Source organism: Euphorbia lathyris, chromosome 5 (assembly GCF_963576675.1).
Source record: "Euphorbia lathyris chromosome 5, ddEupLath1.1, whole genome shotgun sequence".
Taxonomy (NCBI): Eukaryota; Viridiplantae; Streptophyta; class Magnoliopsida; order Malpighiales; family Euphorbiaceae; genus Euphorbia; species Euphorbia lathyris.
The window spans coordinates 78,168,541-78,190,774 of NC_088914.1; positions in this window are offsets into that span (position 1 = coordinate 78,168,541).

Below are 22,234 nucleotides of genomic sequence, written 5' to 3' on the forward strand. Positions count from 1 at the left end.
TTTGACCTAGTTTTATAATTTACCCTCCAAAAAATTGATTAGTTGCTAAGTTTACATAGTGTTTTCTTAGGTCTCTAAACTTGTTTAGAGTAAATTATCTCCTGAATTATTTAAAGTAATCTAGTCATATAAATTTATTTAAAATGTCATATTCATAAATTTATTTAAATTTATCGATTAGTCTCGTAAATATGATTAAAATGACTAACACATTTCAATTTGTCTTAATCCTCTGTTGTTCTATCATATCAAGTTGGGAAGGCTGACAATTTGTACTTTAATAAAAAAAAATTGGGCCCTTAAATTTAGAGAGCTCTTTATACTCCCTCCTAGAGCTGTTCACAAGCCTGGGTATCCGTTCGCCCTCCCCCAAACCCGTGTTTCTTGGGCCGAGCTTGGACAATGAAAATTGATCTTAGGTCCAGACCCGCTAAAACCCACTTATTTTTTGGATGAGTTTGTCATTAATAAAAATAACACGGACCGGCCTAACCTGGCCCGCCTGTTAATATTAATTAATAAATTTATATATTTATATATTATATATTTATTTTTTATAATTAACAATTATATATATTTAGATGAGTTTATATGGATTTGATTTCTAAACTCGAGCTCAGCCCGGCTCGAACCCGCCTAAATTAATAATAGACTGGGATGGGCTTGTAATGCCTCAATTACAAGGCTTACTTCCAACTTGCAGCCCTTTTCTCTTAAAATTGGAATTTCGGATTGTGTTTATGTTGGTAGTGCACTAATTTACATGTATGAAAAGTGTGAAAGAATACATGTTTCTAGACGTTGTTTTTATATGATGCCCACTAGAAATTTGGTGTCTTTGTGGAAAGACCAAGGACGCTATTGACATCTTTCAATTGATGAAAAATGTTGGCAAAAGCCTGATTTTGTTAGCTTTTTTTCTGTGCTTTCTGCATGCAGCCAAGGTGGATTCACGGATGAAGGTCGGGGTTATTTCAACAGCATGTTGAAAGATAACAGCATTGAACCTAGATTGGAGCAGCATGCTTGCGTGGTGATTCTTCGGGGTCGCGTTGGGAGTCTGCCAGAGGCACGTCACATGATCAAGTAAATGCCAGTAAAACCTAATGCTTGTGTTTGGGGTGCTTTGGTGAGTTCCCGCAGAGTACATTGTTAGTGTCACGAGTAGTATTGACTTTAGTACATAACTAGGAGAATTGGGTTTAAGAATAAAATAATAGAAGAAAAATGAATAGATTGGAAAATTCTGAATATTCTCAATCAAAGACTGATAAGGAAATACAGCTGTGATGTGCTGTTGGCCTAACAACTTCCACAATAGTCTAAAATAGGCTATTGTACAAGAAAATAAAATATATAACAAACAGACAAATAAGGCAGAAAACTTAATAAATAACAGTTAATAATAACGAAACAATAACTAGTTTACTTTTTACTTCTGTTGTATGTGACAATACCCCCTCCTTTAGCATATTCTTATCCTCAAGAATGATAGAATTCTAAAAATTGCTTGCTAATTGTAGTTTTATCTTCACAAGTGGCATCTAAGCTGTTTGATATAGGAGTTGCATTAATGTAAGCAATTCTTGTGTTGGCCTACTCTGCATCTACTAATGGAGGAAGTGTAGGTCAGTTAGTGGCTTACTAATGCTTCCACATCCTTTATGAATTGCCTCTAATACCCTGTCAAACCCGAAAACCCTCTTAGCCCTTTAAGAGTCGGAGGTAAAAGTCAATTAGTCATTGTAGCAACCTTAGGAATGGAAGAAGATATAATAGATTAGAAAATTCTGAATATTCTCGATTGTTACTTTCTATTACATAAGTATAACCTTATATGGCAGCTAACTACAACTACGGTTAGAGGCTGATAAGGGAACATAGATGTGATGTAACAGCTATCCTAATGATTTTCATAATAGACTATTGTACCCAAAAAAAAAAAAAAAAGCAAATATCTAAAAAACATACAAATAAGGTATACAACTTAATAATAACGAAACAATAACTAATTTACTTTTTCCTTCTGTTGTATGTGAGAGTTCGCTTAGGTGAGATTGTTGCTAATAAAACTAGTTGAGTTAGAACCCCGAAATCCAGGGAACTACATTCTTCTATCAAACTTTTATGCTTATAAAGCCATGTGGAATGAAGTACATATGGTTAGGGATATGATGAAAAACAGAGACTTGAAGAAGAAGCCTGGCTGTAGTTGGATCGAGGTGAAGAGCAAAGTGCATATGCTCCTCGCTGGTGACAACTAACATCCACAATTGGCCCAAATTATTGAAATATTGCTGAACTGAGCATGGAAATGAAAAAAAAAAAAAAGAAATCAGGTTACTTTGTATTGAAAGATGTTGAGGAGCATGACAAGGCCCAACTTTCCAAATCAGTTATTTGAATTCCATATGTAAAAGTAAAACATGACCTTCATATAAGACCCTGGGTTGAAACAAAAACAATGTAGTTACATCAAAACAGAGAAAAAAAAATGAAAAAAATACAATTTGATAAAAAAAAAATGAAATGGGAAATGGTATAAGAGACAAGGGAAATTTACACAGAAATTCAGATTTGAAAACTTATTTACAACGATATCATACTAATTTAAATAATGAATCGTTGTTTTTTATATATTTTAACAACTATGTTTTATAAATTAAGAGTCTAGATATATTTTTAGAGCTTAAATTTTTTTAAATTAAAGTCTAAAATTTATCAATTAGAATATAAAATTATAATTTATTTATGATATATAAAATAATGATAAATTGAGAATTAAGTTTTGTAATACGATTTAATTGTAATTTTATAATCGTATATTATTTTCACCCAAGAGACAACCTCCATCAAGCAGGCTGTAAAATAGGGAGAATTGTGGTCGTATAGTGGATGGTCCACTTAGAAATTTTTTTGGCTTAAAGCCCATATTGGCCCGTATAGTGTACCATAAAAATTCTTAAAATGATATTAAAGGAGTTCATGAAAGTTAACCGTGTTATAGAGTTCCAGTGGATGTCGCTAGAATTTAGCATATCCAAGAATGAGATTTCAACTGTTGTATATTTGTGATTATTTTTCAACTAAAAAATACATAATGTATGTTTTCACAAAAAAAAATATCTCATCCATCCATTTTCTATGTTCTCGGATTATAATTTATCAATTATTTTCAGAAATTCAGTTTTGATCAGAAAAAAAAAATCATTCACAGTTTTGAATGAAAAATATAAAAAGGGCAAAATTGTCTAATAAAAAACGATAACTAGTAATTTGGAGATGATAAATAACAACACCCTTTAATTTTCTAATAGCTAGTAAATAACAACCAATTTAATGGATTTAATATCATTTTAGCATTATTAAACTCTTTATAATGGAAGAGTTTACTAAGCTATGTTTGGTTACTTTTTTTTTTTCTCTCCTGGCTGCCTTTCAATTTTAAAAAGAGAGTTATACCTGTTTAGTTAGAGACTTTCTATTTATTTTTCTATTTTTTTAAAATTTTATATTTATTTCTTATATTTAAAAAATAGCTTTTTATAACTGTTTTTTTTAGAAAAAACATCTTTTTTTTCCCAACAACAAACAACAACATCAAACATCATTTACCCAAACCGCCCTAAGTCCAGTGGCTATTGAACTTTCATTGATCCTTTATTAGAAATTCTTTAACCAATTTATATTAATATGTGTATTTTTATTTTTACTTTTAATTTTTATAAAATGATAAGAATGAGTAAAAATAAAAACTATTCTTCCAAAAAAAATTAATTATCTATTAATAAAGCAAGTAAAATATAGAAGTAATGTGGAATAACATAGACTAATTGAATTAACAATAAAAGTTATATATATGACTTTTTTTTTCAAAAAATTAAGGGGTCTAAATTAACAATTCTTTTTACAAGTGTGACCGGATAATGTTTTTTTTTTTTGACCGGATAATGTTAAGTGTGACTTGATGACAAGTAGAGAAATTCTGATCGACTTCCGTCCCTGTGGGGGGCGTCGTTGGGTTCGACGGGGGGAAGCTCCGTTGCCAAAGTCAGTAAGGATGAACAAAAGGGCAAACTGAATTGACAAAGGGTAAAGGAATGTGTGTGTACCTGGATAGCCTGAGACGTAGGCTATATATAGCTAGAAAGTTGTAACCTTCAGTAACTAGAAAGTTTCCATTAATGTTCCATTAATGGCGGTTACAAGTTATCCTTAAGCTGGCGGTTAGCTAATTGATAGCTCATTAATGGTCTTTATGGCCAGGTCGGCTCAGCCGTTATAATGGCGAATGAGTGTTCAATGAGATTCGCCTCATAGGTTCGCCGGCGGGTCTCTTTTAATGGGCCCTTGGAGAACCGGTGATCCGCCAGGCGGATCTCGTCAATACGCGGCGTTTTCTTAGGTGAATATCCCCCTAAGTCCTCGGGATAATATCTCAATGTTATCATGACTTTATCGGTATAATGTAAAAATCATTATTTAATTAAAACAAAATGATTTGTTTTATAACGTTATTGAGACATTATTTAAATAAATGTGACCGTTGTATGAGTATGATTCAGGCCTCTGCTGGAGCTTACAAATGTTCAAATTTGGTGATGATAACGCAATCCATGGCCCATGTTATGTTATGGTAAAACAATTTGAAACAATGATCCTCTCCACATATTATTAATTATTATTTTTGCCTAAAACTGATAATATAATATACACTATTCAGCTTGGAGTTCACGTTATCATATATGATAGTCTTTTTTTTCTTTTATATTTATAAAAATTAATGTTTTCTATGCTCATGATGGTACATGAAAACAAAACTTCAACACAAAGGAAACTTTGAAGCCTTTGACTTACAAATCCTTTCGAAATTGATGATTTAGTTACACACTAATTATTGCAGATGGTCATTTTATGTCGGAGCAGACGTAAAATGAAGTTACAGTAGAATTAAAATATTTTGCTGTGTGTATACCATGTTAAGAAACCAATTAAACTAAAAATTTAAATAAACCGTTAAAATTTAATAATAGTTTTTTATATTATTATGGAATCAATTAGAAATATTTTTTACGGAAATCAAAATTCTTAGACCACCATATTAAAATGTATTTTTTAACTAGTTAAACATCAGCCACAGTGTTTATTTGCCTCTGATTTCTTGATCACCTTTACGATGAATTATATGGCAATCTTATAAGAATATTGATTACTTTTTATTAATTGAAATATGGCACCCTAAAACAATTATACAGCATATAAGAAATTAAGTACAAATGGATCACAGCCGACTTATTTTCTAAAAGATTTTTAAGATTTTGTTATTGTTTGGTTTTCTAAGATTTTTCATTATTCTTATTGCTTTTGTTGATTTATTGTTTATTTTAGATATAGTTTTAATAATAGATTGAAGAAATAGAACTAATAACCTGAGCCCTCAATATTAATTTGGTTAGAAAAAATCACTATCTCCAATAATAGTTTTAACAACTTGGATAGAATTAATTGGTTTAAATATATTAAAAAAAAAATGAAGTTAAAAGGTCTAGCTTTCCACTTTATAGAATTTTATTATTCTTTATATTGATTAAATTTTGTTGTTCTATTTGTCATTACTCAAAAATCTTCTTTAATTGATTGTTTAAATAAAATTCATTTGTGTCCGTTCGCCAAGGAGTGTTCGCGTGTTGCTGAACTGAACCCAACGGAGGGAGAGTGGAATCGGATTGACGAATGGTTCTTCGAGATTATGCGAACCGAACCAGCAGACACGGTATGTAGGGTGGCGGTGACGCTGTGGTCAATTTGGGGTCAGAGAAATCAGAAGTTATGGAATCAAAAAATGGATACGGTCGGTCGTGCTGTTACGAAGGATCTGAATTTCCTGACAGAATGGCAGGCTGTTCGCTTAAGACTCGGTAGAGGAAGGGAGATCGGATCAGGGAGAGGTCGGATTCATGAGGGATGGAAGAGGCCAGCAGCGGGTTTCGTCAAATGTAATCTGGATGATGATATCTTTACTGCAGCCGGACGAAGTGGATCAGGAGCAATTATCCGGAACAGCGAAGGAGAGGGAATAAGATGGATGAGTACTTTGGTGGATGATATATACAGTCCAAAGATTGCCGAAGCAATTGTTCTCCGGAACTCGGTTCAATGGGTACTAACGTTGGGGCTGTCACAAGTTATTTTTGAAGTGGATGCAAAACAAACTGCAGATGCTTTCAACTCGGATACAAATGATATTTCAGAGTTCGGTATTATAATACAAAAATGTCGTAGTCTAATGATAAGTCTCCAATTCAACGTTCAAATGTCCACTTTAGTGCTATGTTATTTAATTAATTTGGTGTTATTTTGGGTATTATTGCTTGTTTTGGTTTGATTTGCCTCCACAGGACTTAAATGATTAAAAGAAGCAGAATTGGGCTTAATTGGAGAAACTTTGGACCAGAAAGGAATTTGGTGCTGAATTAAAGGAGCTGAAGCGAAAATGGAGTTAGTCTTGCCCAAGACTAAGGACCTCCGAATCTTCTGATGTTCAAATTGACCAGGACCTTTTCCAACTCAAAATAGAAGGCAGAAAATCAGGGATTTGAAATTTGTAAAAGTGGTTGATGATTTAGATAGATATTATTTTGTTACCCAACTTTTAGGAGGGGGTTTTCTCTATAAATAGATGAGAATTTACACCTTGGGGGGAAGTTCTTTTTAGGTTTTTTTCTCTTTTTGGTTTCTTAGCTTTATTTATTATCGTCTTTAATGGCTATCATAGTCGATTTCATGACTATGTGTAGCTAAACACTTTATTTGGTTAAGGGATTAATCAAAGGCGAGCATTATTTTCTATCGTGAGATTGTTACTCTTTAATTTAGAAATCTGAATTTATATGAGTTGTTTGCATGCTTGTTAATCTATAAAATCAGACCATCATTAGAGGTTCAGGTGAAGGTTTGGCCAGACTTTTGCCTTTTCATTCATTGAACAACGTTAGGAAATAGGATTTGTAATCATCTGAATATCTTAACAACGATTAAGCGCATGAACATGTAATTTGGTTTAAATCGGAATCGCTAAGAATTCGGTTAACTTAGATTGGGTCCTTCTAATTCCTAATGCTTTCGACGGATTAAATTCTAAGCGCTAAGCTAGAACTGTCTGATTGAATAGGAGCTTATCTTTAGGCGCTCTAGGATTTGCTTTACAATTAAGGAAGGATTAGGTCGGGAATGAATAAGGAATGACTATAACCAATCCAGATCATATTAATTGAGATAATACCTCACCGTCAATGATCGATGGGAAATAATTGTTTGGCCTGCGGAATCTCCCTTAACTGAATTCCAACATATAATTTTACATTCAATTTCAATTCGATTCTGCAATTTTTATTTATTCATCAATCAACAATTTCAATCCCCCCCTATTTACTTTTTGTTAATTGCTTGGTTATATTTGTGATTAGATCAGTATTAATCCTTTGGGTACGACCTTTACTTGCTCTTTTACAATTTATTTTCGGCTAAGTGAAGTTATAATTATCTTTGGTGGATTCGACACCCATCAAATTTTGGCGCCGTTGCCGGGGATTAATTTAACTTGATTTAATTCCATATATGACCAGGTCTGAAACTTCCAGTTCTAGTGAAGAAGAGGAAATTTCCAGCGAGGAAAGCGAGTCATTAGAAGCAGAAACGATGGCAGGCAGAACCTTAAGACAGCTTCATGCGCCTCAGGCTGATCAGCAGCCCTTATGCGTCACTTACCCAGTCCTACATGCAGCCTTTGAACTTAAATCGGGACTGATTCATTACTTGCCTAAGTTTCATGGAATGGAAAGCGAAAATCCGCATAATCACCTCAAAGAATTTCATGCAGTCTGCTCAGGTATGAGTCCCCAAGGGATAACTGAGGAACAAGTGAAATTAAGAGCCTTTCCATTTTCTTTGCAGGATGCAGCTAAAGACTGGTTTCTCAATCTGCCCTCTGGATCCATCACAACATGGATGGGTATGGCACAAGCATTCCTGGAAAATTATTTTCCAGCTTCTCGAGCAGCAATGATTCGAAGGGAGATTAGTGGAATAAGACAGAAAGATATTGAGACACTCCATGACTATTGGGAGAGGTTCAAAAGGCTGTGTGCAAGCTGTCCCCAACATGGGATAACTGAACATTCTCTTATTCAATATTTTTATGAGGGAATGTTAGGCATGGAAAGAAAAATGGTAGATGCTGCAAGTGGGGGAAGCCTCATTGATAAAACACCATCTGCTGCTAAAGAATTGATCCAAAGCATGGCAGCAACTTCCCAATAATTTGGGAAACAACAAGATGCTCCACGAAAAGCGTATGAGGTAGGTACTTCTTCCATTGAAGAAAAGTTAAATACTTTGACATCGCTTGTACAAAATTTGGTTGTAGGGAAGATAGCTCAAGTGAAAACATGCGGGATATGCTCGGTTATTGGACATGCTACAGAAAAATGTCCCACATTGCATGAAGGAACACCGGAACAGATTAATGCCGTCCTCGGATATCAGGGGCAACCTCCACATAAATATGATCCATACTCCAACACGTATAATCCAGGATTGCGTGATCACCCATATCTCAGCTACAATCAGCAAAATAATGTGCTTCAACCAAATGCAACCCAACAATATCAGCAAAGACCTCAACAATATAGTCATGTTCAAACAGATCCAAATTCAGGTATGCTGCCAAATCCTAATGACCAATCTGTTCTTTCTAACTTGTTGAAATTTCAGGAAGAACAAAGCAAGATCAATGTAAATCTTCAAGCAAATGTCCAAAATTTAGAGAAGCAAATGAGTCAGATAGCGACCATTCTGAGTGCAATACAATCCCAGGGGAAGTTGCCTTCACAGACCGAGGTGAATCCGAGACAGAATGTGAGTGCAATCTCACTCTGTAGCGGAAAAGCTTTAGTCTTGCCCAAGACTAAGTCCTTTTCCGAATCAGGACAGACTGTGTCAGAGAAATCTGCAAGCAAAAAGGAGGTATTCGAAAAAGAAACAGAAGGTTTAGCTACAGAAGATTCAGCTGGTAAGTCATCCGAAGAGCAAGACATGCCTTTTGTAATTAAGGTCCCTTTCCCTCAACGTTTAGCCAGATTAAAGAAGGAAAAAGAAGAGAAAGACATCTTTGAGGTATTTCGTAAGGTTGAGGTGAATATTCCATTGCTTAATGTTATTAGACAAATCCCTCGATATGCTAAATTCCTTAAAGAATTGTGTGCTAACAAGATTAAAAAAATTGAGTATGAAAAGATTACCATGGGTGAGAATGTGTCTGCTATACTCCAAAAGAAAATGCCCCAAAAATGTAAGGATAGGGGTATGTTTGCTATTTCTTGTCAAATTGGGAATACTAGTATTAAGAGAGCAATGTGTGATCTAGGAGCGTCAATTAATGTCATGCCTAAATCAATTTATTCATCTTTAAATGCTGATCCTTTAGAGGAAACAGGAGTAGTAATCCAACTCGCTAACCGATCTATAGTTTATCCTGAAGGTTTGTTGGAAGATGTTCTTGTGCAGGTTAATCGTTTAATTTTCCCAGCTGATTTCTATGTTGTAGACATGGAAGATGAAGATCACTCTTCAGATTCATCGGAAATCCTGTTAGGTAGACCATTCCTAACAACTGCCCGGACAAAAATCGATGTTCACAAAGGAACAATGACTATGGAGTTTGATGGTAAAATTGTTCAATTTGATGTTTATAAGGCCATGAATATTCCTAGTGAAGTGTCTTCTGTTTGTGGCATAGATGTTATTGAACCAATAACTCATCAAGTTTTTGGAGCATGTAGGGAAGACAGGATGCAGGTAGTAATAGAAGAAAGCTTAGAGGTGAGCAGCAAAATAGAGGAGAAAGAAATGGAGATTGGAGAAGATGTGCAGGAAGTAATGCAACAGTTGGCAGCTCTGAAATCAGAACCTGGGCGTTCTAATGTTGAAACAATTTCACACACCACTCAACATCTTTTAGCTTCCGTTTTGCAGGAACCAAAATCAGAGCACAGAGCCTTATGGGCAATTGAGCAGTGTAACATGAATATTGATGAAGCAGGAAAACTTAGGAAGCTGAAAGTACAAGAGCTTGAGGAACTAAGGAATGAAGCTGTGGAAATTCAGCATTTGGAGAATGGGAAAGTGCAAAAAGTAAATGGTCTCACGCCATTCTATGAGAATATCCCGATTGAAAGTGGTGAAGTTATGGAGATACAAGTTCCTGGAGACTAGCCTGAAGCTCGATTCCGTCTAGCCAAAGACGTTAACTAGCGGCGCTAATGGGAGGCAACCTAGTGTTGGTCCTGCCCAGGACCAGCATCTGTCATTTATATTCAGTCTTTGTTTTTATTTATTTATTCAATTCATATGGAATAACCAATTTTATCATCATCTTCTACAATTAAGTTGTGGTTCTGGATTCTGATTTGCAGGTGTGTAGGGAAGAAAAGAATGGAGAAATAAGCTTAAATGAGTGAAATAAGAGAGTTAATTGAATTAATAGGGGCCCAATAAGAGAAGTTAAAAAGAGGGTTAAAAACAATTTTTGGTTTTAATTCCTCTGTTTTTACCCTTGTTTTTAATCCCCCTCTTTTTACCCTTAATTCTTTTTTTACTCTCACCACTGTATTTCCAAAATCAAAACCCTGTCTCCATCTCTTTCAATCGTATTCTTCAAACTGCAGTCACACCAAACCCATCTCTTTTAAATCGCACAACCACCGAAGATCAGCCACCATCGACTCTAGTGCAGACAAACCCAGCACATGAACCACCAAAAAAAGGACAGTAAGCATAATCTTTTCTTCTCCGTTTATTCATTTTTCTCATGTTTGCTACCCTTTGCCCCTAATTTTTGTGAATTCCGCATTGAGACAGTGCGAGGAGAAAGTGGGGGAGGCGTTTTTACTATAGAAGTGTTTGCCTTGTGATTTCATGATTAATTGGCTGATTGTGATGGTTAATTTGTTGAAAGGCTTCTGATTGTTTTGGAAATTTTGTGCTAGTATATTTGGGATGAAATTTATCTGCTGTCGAAATTTCATTATCTTACTGCTGCAATTTTAGTTTAATTTTATGGAATATGTGCTAAATTAGTGTGAGGGTCCACCTCAAGTGAAAAAACCCAGAAAATATGCTCGAGTCTAGTGTGGAGTGTCCACCCTTTGTTTTGTCCCTAGAAATAACAATGCTAGCTCTCAGTTTTGCACTTGGTTGAAACTAGGTTGCCAACTTAGTATTGAAACCTCTAAGTCTTGTTTTGAGTAAAGCTGTCAATTTCAAAAGGTCAGGGTTGCACAATTGTCTTGAGCATGCATATGAACAACTTGATTAATTTCCCATTACATGAAAGACGTTTTGAATGAAACAACACCAATTTACCCCAATTTTTGAAAAGTTTTTGAGCCTAAATGCAAGAACAAAAACATTACACTTTGTTCTATTCTTTTTGAGTGTTATCCAATTCTAGTTTGGAATTCTAGAACTTGCCATGTTATGCATTTCGAGACCACACTGATGTATTCAAGCATTAAAAATGATCAGGGCAGTAGGTTTCTTTTCTTAGCCATTTCAAATAAAATTCGAACCCTTAGTCTTGCTCAAGACTAACAAAAATAACAGTACCAGCCCTTAGTTAGCCACATTTGAGCCTTTTCCCATTCTTGACACACCTTTGTTCGAGTCCTTTGGCCAGGAATGTTCTAGCCACCAGAGTCTGTACATTCTCTCACTTATTTTTGTGTTTAGCTGTTGCTTTAAGCAATCTCCATATTCGAATTAACCACAAGCTCATCAAAGTATAAGGATTTAGCATAAGCCTTTTGCTTATATGTGGTTGTGATTCAAAAGGTGTCTAAATGGACATTAGCTTGAAAAGTGGTAGCTTTCTTATTCTAGTTTGAAGTATTATCTTTAGAATAAAAAGAAAAAAAAAGCCTCAAAGAAAAAAGAAAAAAAAAACAGAAGCAAAAAAAAAATGTTCTGTTAACTTATTCATTTCAGTATGTATATAGTTGTTTAAGTTTGTCTTAAACATTCATTCTGAATTTTAAGAATTGTGATTCATTTGTAAATAATTGTGTCTTGATTTCCATTTTGGCCATTTTCAGAGTGAATGTACATTTTTATTACTCTCGATTTCCCTTTCTTCCTCAATTCCTATCCAAACCTTAACCCTAGCCTACGTTACACCCTGTTTTAAGTCCCTTTGATTTAGTGTCTTGAATTCATACTAAGTGGTGGAGATTTGATATATTGGCAAGCTTATGGTAATTTCATTCTAGGTTGCGACTTGAGTGATTCCTTGAAGACTAATCATAGCCTAAACACTTGAGTGCAATGAGTGGCTTCCGTGAGGGTGTTGTTGATTTTAATTCATACCTTATGTACATGGTCAAAAGCTCAATTGCTGAGATTCTTCAAGTAGCTACATTGTGTGTTTAAACATGAATAATATCTTTGCTTTGAGAATTGATGGCTGATAATCTTTACATTATGAGGGGGGTCGAGAAAGGTTGGTAAACACGAAATCATAAGAGTAAAAAGCTGATGACATGATCTGATATGCTTGGGGACAAGCATTGGGTAAGTGTGGGGTATTTGATAAGTCTCCAATTCAACGTTCAAATGTCCACTTTAGTGCTATGTTATTTAATTAATTTGGTGTTATTTTGGGTATTATTGCTTGTTTTGGTTTGATTTGCCTCCACAGGACTTAAATGATTAAAAGGAGCAGAATTGGGCTTAATTGGAGAAACTTTGGACCAGAAAGGAATTTGGTGCTGAATTAAAGGAGCTGAAGCGAAAATGGAGTTAGTCTTGCCCAAGACTAAGGACCTCCGAATCTTCTGATGTTCAAATTGACCAGGACCTTTTCCAACTCGAAATAGAAGGCAGAAAATCAGGGATTTGAAATTTGTAAAAGAGGTTGATGATTTAGATAGATATTATTTTGTTACCCAACTTTTAGGAGGGGGTTTTCTCTATAAATAGATGAGAATTTACACCTTGGGGGGAAGTTCTTTTTAGGTTTTTTTCTCTTTTTGGTTTCTTAGCTTTATTTATTATCGTCTTTAATGGCTATCATAGTCGATTTCATGACTATGTGTAGCTAAACACTTTATTCGGTTAAGGGATTAATCAAAGGCGAGCATTATTTTCTATCGTGAGATTGTTACTCTTTAATTTAGAAATCTGAATTTATATGAGTTGTTTGCATGCTTGTTAATCTATAAAATCAGACCATCATTGGAGGTTCAGGTGAAGGTTTGGCCAAACTTTTGCCTTTTCATTCATTGAACAACGTTAGGAAATAGGATTTGTAATCATCTGAATATCTTAACAACGATTAAGCGCATGAACATGTAATTTAGTTTAAATCGGAATCGCTAAGAATTCGGTTAACTTAGATTGGATCCTTCTAATTCCTAATGCTTTCGACGGATTAAATTCTAAGCGCTAAACTAGAACTGTCTGATTGAATAGGAGCTTATCTTTAGGCGCTCTAGGATTTGCTTTACAATTAAGGAAGGATTAGGTCGGGAATGAATAAGGAACGACTATTACCAATCCAGATCATATTAATTGAGATAATGCCTCACCGTCAATGATCGATGGGAAATAATTGTTTGGCCTGCGGAATCTCCCTTAACTGAAATTCCAACATATAATTTTACATTCAATTTCAATTCGATTCTGCAATTTTTATTTATTCATCAATCAACAATTTCAATCCCCCCCTATTTACTTTTTGTTAATTGCTTGGTTATATTTGTGATTAGATCAGTATTAATCCTTTGGGTACGACCTTTACTTGCTCTTTTACAATTTATTTTCGGCTAAGTGAAGTTATAATTATCTTTGGTGGATTCGACACCCATCATCTAATCTCTCAAATTTCTGAGTTTAGTGTTGTTTTTACACCTAGATTAGGGTATAATGCGGCTCATGCCATTGCACGGCTTGCATGTTCCAATGCTAGTTTATATTCTTGTTCTGTTATTCCAAATTGATTAGTAGATATTCTTTGTAAGGATCAATTCTCGAGTTAATAAAAAGTGAATTCTTTTTCGAAAAAAAGAGCTATAAACACAATTTCCAGGGACAATACTCTACTTCTTTTTATTACTCCAAGTTGTCAATGTTGTTGATAGAAACGTATATCTCGTACAAACAACAAAAATGGAAAAAAGCTCCTTTGCAATACTGGCAAAGATCTTACCATATTTTACAAAGTAAAGCTCACTTCATACCTAATGTCTGAAATGGAAAGCTCAGCGGAACCAAACAGAGCTAGCAGTCGACAACAGAATCAAAGGCATCACTGACTCTTGTTAGTGAAATCAAAAGACTTTTCTCTCCCACCCACGGGATCTTTGACATCAATGCACTATCGTAATTTAACAGATTACTAGGTTTTTCCTATTTTCTATATATGTGTGTTTATGCTGGGATAAATTGAAGTAGGTCTATAAGAGTTAAGCATGTGTTAAGTTAGTAAATTTGTAATTAAATAAGTACAGTGGTATTCACCTGGTCAATCATAATTGAAAACCACCAACTACCATAATTGTCACATCCGTGCCCTTAATTTTAGTTAATATACCTTAATATTATGTTAAACTATATCTATTTATTGATTGGAAAATTAATTTGGCATTATGGATATAGTTTGGAGACTAATTTCATGATTTTAGAAGAAATTAAAAGTTTAGGGTAAGTTTTAAAAGAAATTAAAAATCATAGGGATTACATGGATAATATCCATCATTGGGACTCTAAATTTCATCATTCAAGAAGCCAATTTCGGATGCCCAATGTGAGAAAAATTAGAATTTGGTTTTGAATCCTCATTTTTTCTTCATTTTCCCATCTCCTCCATTCAAACACCCAAAATCACCAAGTCATGATCATACCTTGATATCTAGAGATTGAACCGTTGGATCGAGCTGATTTTTTACAGTAGCTTCTAGACATCCTAATACATATTATGGTCGGTGTGATTTTGATTTGGAGTTTTCTATCATGGGTTCGACCTACACTGATTAGAGGGGCAAATTTGAGGTTTAATGTGCTAATTTTCTCAATTATTGCTAATGTAAGTAACTATCAACTACCCTTTTGAGTTTTTATGTATATATAGGTATATATAACTCTATATTTTCCATAAAATTGAATTTTTGTGGAGATTTTTACCATGCATTTGATTAAATGAGGTTTTATGATTTGGTTTTAAAGTGAGTTTAAACTATGTTCAAGAAAATATATGTATGTGTCTTTGCATGTGAATTTCAACCTATATATACACATATGTATAAATATTTTGGGTTTTATTGTGATGAAATTTGGTATATTTGATTAATAGTTGTGTAAGATTTGATATTTTGAAGAGTGGAATTTGAAGAAAAGAGTATTGAGAAACTTTATTGAAATTGATTTATGAATAAAGGTATATGTATATATATTAAGTGATTTTCTATAAATTTATCTCTCAAAGTAAATTTTAGTTTTAATTAAAGATTGTTAAAATAGTAATTTTGATGAATTTATGATTTATTGAAATAAAATATATATATGATGATTTTTGTCTTTAGTTTTAAGAAATTGAAGTTAGTATTGATAAGTATATCAATACATTATTTATTGGTGATTTTAGTACAATGATGATTTATGATTGGATATTTTGGAAATTGATTGAGAAAAGTACTTGGAAATTTTATGATGTTGATTTATGAGTTATATATTTACATATATTTCTGATTTTTATGTTATATTATGAAATTATAATGTTTTTAGTATCCATCAAGAGTAATCCGGATAGGTGGCTTTAATTAAAGTCCGTATTTAGTGAGAAATACGGCATGTGTACACAGTTGAAAGACCTATCGGGTATGGCAAAGAAGTGTTGAGTAAGACCATGCGGGATAGGCAAATTATGAGATATCTCGATTCTATTATATTGTGGGGATTGATACATACGGGGATTATTTCTCGGATGGATACGATTTGCGAAATATTTATTGATATACGATTTGTGAAGTAATTATTGACATACGATTTGTGAGGTATCTATTGAGATACAGTTTATAAAGTATTTATCGATATACAGTTTATGAAGTATTTATCGAAATACGATTTATGAAGTATTTATTGATTTACGGTTGATTTGAGTAAATGGTTAATTACGAACCTATTTATTTTGTATAGTTGAGATTTTAAACAAATAAAATATATATAGCTATTTTGGATATGAGTTTTATATTAAGTGTTTTAATATAGTGATTTACGTTTTGACTATGTGTGGTATTTTGAGAAATGATAGCAAGCTTGATATTTTAAATTGCATATTTGGTTAAAGGTACTATTTTGAGTATTTTATTATGGTTTAATCCATAAAAAGATCATTTTTAAGAATATGAATTTTATGTGATGCCTTTTGAGAATTTAAAATATATATATATATATATATATAGTTATTTTGAGTATAAGTAATTTATGTAGTTGATAATTGCTTACTGAGATTTTTGTCTCACATTTTTAAATATTTTAATGTTTTAGGTGAGAAAGAGCAAGGTATAGAAGAAGTTACTGGTTGATAGACAAGGTTGAAGTGTCAAGTCATTGACTTTGTCCTTAGTTAAGACATTTGCCTTTCATTTGGAGATTTGATTGTATTGGGTAATGTTTTAGGACTTGAATGTAGTAGAAATATGGATTTATTTTATAATATATCTAAGAGGAATACTTGAAAAGTTTGAAATTTATGATATTTGGATAATTTGGAGACTCTTAGGTGTTGATTGTGATCTTTCTATTTCACACCCAATGCCGATTGAGGTTGTTTAGGGTCGGGAGTGACAATAATAGTTAATTTCTAATGCTTCTTTTTTTTTATCGAAAAGCAGCATCATATGCAAAAGAAATAAAATAATGAATTGACAGAGGGTTATTGTATAAGTAAGCTTACTTATTTACAGTGATTTTCGTTTAGTCAATGATTGATAAGTGAATTTTGTTGGATTAAAATCCAACATTATGGGCTTTACATGTATAATTGTAATTATGGGCTATCATATGTATGAGCCTGATTAAGTGATCTAAATTAGTTTATGGGCTGTGGCATATATAATGGGTATGGGCTTAAATATGTGTAGATACCCAGTGGTAATTTACTAATACTATGATGGGCAGATTAGTAATTGCGACAATTAGGTTTTCAGTATAAATATAGGGTTATGGTCCCTAGGGCATCAGCATTCTAAATCTACAGCCTCCCCCATCAAGTGTAGATGTGCTAGTTACTTTTAGTCCTAGAAGACCAATTAACCTAAGGTGTCTCTGATTCTCTTCAATCCGCTACGCTATTGATTCAGGTACGCTTCCGCTTTAGATCTTAATGGATTAACATGAGTTTATGATCTTGTGGTTTGTGGATCTAATTCCAATAAGTATTTCCAACAAGTGGTATCAGAGCTACTCATGGTAGATTCATTGAGATTTTATTTTACTTCGATGAAAGGTTTTTCTTTTGGTTTTCGCCAATCTTATGCTAACGATTTAGGAATCAATATTAATTGATTCAGAGACATTCAATTGAATATCAATATTCTTTTAAATTTGGTTTTCTTATGTTTTAGTTTATCAATGTTTTCAGTACATCGTTTTTTTTCCTTTGTTTCTAAACATGGAAAAATCTTATGGTCTTGCTTTTGGATCAAGTTTTTTTTTACTTGTATGTTATGGATTGAGAATCGCTTATGATATCTATTTTTATTTTTGAGGTTTTAAACATTGATTCAAAGATTTTAATTTGATGAACTCTTCAAACTTTTCAGTTGATTTGTTTTATTACAAATCAAAATTTTTAGATATTAATGTCTTTTATATTGTTTTTAATTCATAAAAACTTCATAATTTTGGACTTTTGAAGTTTTTGTGTTTTAATATTTCGGTTACAAAAAATATTTGTACCAACTTTGGTATTTTGATCAAATTAAAGTTTTGGTTATAATTGTTTTTGTAACAACTTTGGTATTTCGGTTACATTAATGGTTATAAATTTTTGTAACAATTTTGGTATTTATTTCCTCATATTCATGTGTTGGTTATAAGTTTTTTTAATAACTTCAGTATTTATTTATGCACATTAATGTGTTGGTTATAAATTTTAATAATAACTTCAGTATTTATTTCTTTATGGTTTAGTAATAAAGTTTTGTAACAATTTCAAAATTTATTCCTTACATTAGTGTTTCGGTTACAACATTTTTGTAATAACTTTTGTATTTATTAAACATTAATGGTTTGGTTTTGAAATTGATTTATGATTCGGTTATAAGTTCTAAAAAATTTCAAATCATGATATAGATGTCAATTAAATATGTAACAATTATTTGAGTTTCCATGTAAATATTAAACTTATCCAAAGATATGTTTATTATTTGATATGATTTATTGTTAATATTTGATTGATACAATAAGATTACCACTTACAAGTTAATATTTATGTCCAAAGACAAAATATTAATGTTGTGATAGGTGTCTTATAATGAGATTAACCTTGATTTGATTTTTTTTTATTTGCTCAATTTTCTGATAATAAACTTTTGTGATTTTATTTGAGACAAATATATAATATTGGGCGATTATGTGAATTAAAGAAAAAATATTTTGGGCATAATCATTTTATGCAGTTATTTAGTTTCGATGACCATACTTTTGTTATGAGAGTTTGTTATGACTAAATATTTATATATTGTCAAAATATTTTTGGTTTTTAAGTTACATATGACAATATATAAATATTAAAGTTTTTTATGGTCAATTATGTATACTTGTCTCATCTGTATTCAAGTCATGGTTATAGACGTTTTATATAAATTAGTTTAAGCAACATCCCGCCAAAGTGGGCTCTCTTGTGGAGATTAATTTGATATATAACATCTAATTCGGTTTTGTGTGTCTATTAATTCATGCGGATATTACCCGGCCCAAAGGAAGGCTAATATTTGGCCGAATTACATGCACACCTGTGGCAATAAATATGTAACAATTATCTAGTTTTCCATGTGAATAATAAATTTGTCCAAAGATGATTTATTATTTGACAGGACTTATTGTTAATATTTGATTGCTACAACAAGATGACCACTTACGAGTTAGTATTTTTTGTCCAAAGATAAAATATTAATGTCGTGCTAGGTATCTTGTGATGGGATTTGCCATGATTTGATTTTTCTGTCCGTCCAAATTCAAATATATATAACTTATGCGAGCTTGTTAACTTCTTTGTTATTGAATTTGCTGCCATTATATTTGCTCATAATTCATTCAATTTGCATATTGAACGATGTTATTTAAGGTTTGAAAGAGAACATTATGTTAGTTCTCAATATGAAGTTTTGAAAGAGAACATTATGCTAGTTCTCAATATTGTTGATCTGGGCATTGTATTAGGAATTGATTAACTCACTGTCGTAATGACATCCGGTACTGATAATGATAAAATTCATCATTAGAAGTGAGAAGATCAAATTGCATGAGTCTAATGATCATGAAATGTTTCATTCTATAAGTTTTAAGGGTATTATATTGACTTATGAGGTATCTACAGATAAGGTTTCTTTGCTGAAATTGAGAAAAGATTTGCAAAGAATGAACATGATGATACCATTAAAGATAAGGAAAATGAAACATTATGGAGCACATTATAGAGATGTCTCATCTTGCTTTTAAGTTAAATACACTTTAAGTTGCAGTTGTCTAATGACATGCTCGTGTATAAGGTTGTAATTTATCTTATTGCACAATTTGATAAATTTAAGATGAGCTATAATTGTCATAAGGTCAAAAGGATATAAGATGGGCTCATTTTTTGAAGTTAATTTATCTTCAGTACCTGGACATACTTTGTGGGTAGATTCTGGTGCTACTACTCACATTAGCGCGTCCATGCAGGGTTGCCTAAGCTGCCAAAAGCCAAATGATGGTGAAAGACACATCTATGTGGGAGATGGCAAGGCAGTAGAAGTAGAGGCAATAGGCATATTTAGATTACTTTTGAAAACTAGTGCTTATTTAGATTTGAATGAGACTTTTATTGTGTCGTCTTTTAGACGGAATTTGGTTTCTATTTCTACTTTGGACAAGTTTGGTTATTGTTCATTTGGAAATAGGAAATTGAGTCTTTTTCAAAATTCAGTTACCATTGGCACTAGTTCTTTATCTATTTATGATTATCTTTATATGTTTGGTGCTGTTTCTTCTTATAATGAAACCTAGTACACGTGGTGTGGTATGAAGAGAAAATTAAATTATGAGAATTCTGCTATTGTGGTACAAAAGATTAGGACACATTTCTCAAGAGAGAATTGAAAGGCTTGTGTCTTATGGAATTCTCAATTCCCTTGATTTCTCAAAATTTTAATATATGTGTCAGTTGCAAGAAGAGGATATACTTCAGCAAGAGAGATATGAATGTGTTTATAAGGCATCCACTTCAAATGATAAAGTTAAGAAAAGTATTAAAGATGCATGTATTGTGTCATTAAAGTGCAAAAGAGACAAAATTCAGAAACTACTTATTTCTTATGCAATAAAGTTGGACACAATAAAAAGAATCATGTCAAAAAATTGTGCTTGGCGTATAAAGAAAGGTACACTTTTTTTGTTTGTTCTAAGGTTAATTTTTATGCTTGAACACACTTGATGAATTATATTTTTGGTATTATTATTCATATTGATGTGTTTGTGCGAGGTTGTCTAACCTAACATTCATTTGATGGTGAAAGATACATCTATATGAGAATGTTAAGGTAGAAAGTATTGACAATATACATATTAATATTACATTTGAGGACCGGTGTATATTCATATTTGAAGAAGACTTATTGCACCACCCTGTTAGGTGGATTTTGGTTTCTATTTTAAACAAATTCAAATATGTTTGTTTAAGAATAGGAAATTGTCTTTATCAAAATTTAGTTATGATGAACACTATACATTTATTCTTTGAGGATGTTGAGCTTACAGGGGGAAATATGGTTAAATGATTCCTCATCCAGAAGAACAATCTCAACAACCTCAAGAATAAATGTCAGTAAAGTGAAATTCACTAGAGAAATGAGAAAATACAATGTTTGATCATTATTTTGTATATCTCTAAGAACATAAAGATGGTATTGAGTTATCAATGCCTTAAGGAGTTCCAATTCTCGATTGTGGGTTGATGCCATTAATTTAGAGTTTTCAAATCTTGTCAATTTTCTCAAAGACAATTATGAAAAGATATAAGGTATTTATTGTTGTCAAAAACTTCAGACGAAAAGAATACATTATTTGTGAAAAACTTTCTTTCTAGCTTCATTAAAAGATTCTTTAAAGTTATAATGGCATTGCTAACTGGTTATGATCACAAATTTCATTAAGTTATTGTCTCATTGATTTTGAGATGAATTTGTTTGATAATTATGTATATTTTGGATTCAGTGGGAGGAAATTTATTTTTCTATTTGAGAACTTCAAATCAGGTGATACCCTTATAATTAAAGGAGACGATTTTAGTCTCAAATAGTGCCCAAACAGTTATACATTATTTTTGTGTGCTCAAGTACGTATGCATTCTGATATATATTCATATTTGAGGTAATGAGCAGATATGCAAATATTTTAGTTTTGAAGTTTTAGAAAAGCAGCTAATAAGGTCATGCGCTATTCACATAGAATAAAGCTCGCATATAATATGTCAGAGTCAAATCAAGTAGAGATCATTATGTATACTGATTCTGATTATATCGGATGCTCATTTTGTTTAAAGTTCATTTCAGTTTATTAGATGGGTGAATCATTTCTTCCATCATGGCAGCTATATCTGTAGCGCATTATGAGGCATCTAGTTTTTTGATTGACTGTGAAATTGTCATTAGGCTGCAATTCAGATATAGAAAGATAATATATTATGACAATAAGTCAACACTTATGTTCTACTAGTAATTAAATATCTAGTAGAGATTTCAGAATGGACCGGTGTCTAATGAGCATATTAGGACAAACTCTATGGATCCGCTCAGTTAATGATTATTGCCCATTATCTTTCATGAGCATATTGCTCATTTGGGTCTTGAATTGCTTAAGAAAATTTGAGTTTAGTGGGAGTTTGTATTTTGGATGCTCTTTAGTTTTAGACATGTTTGTTTAT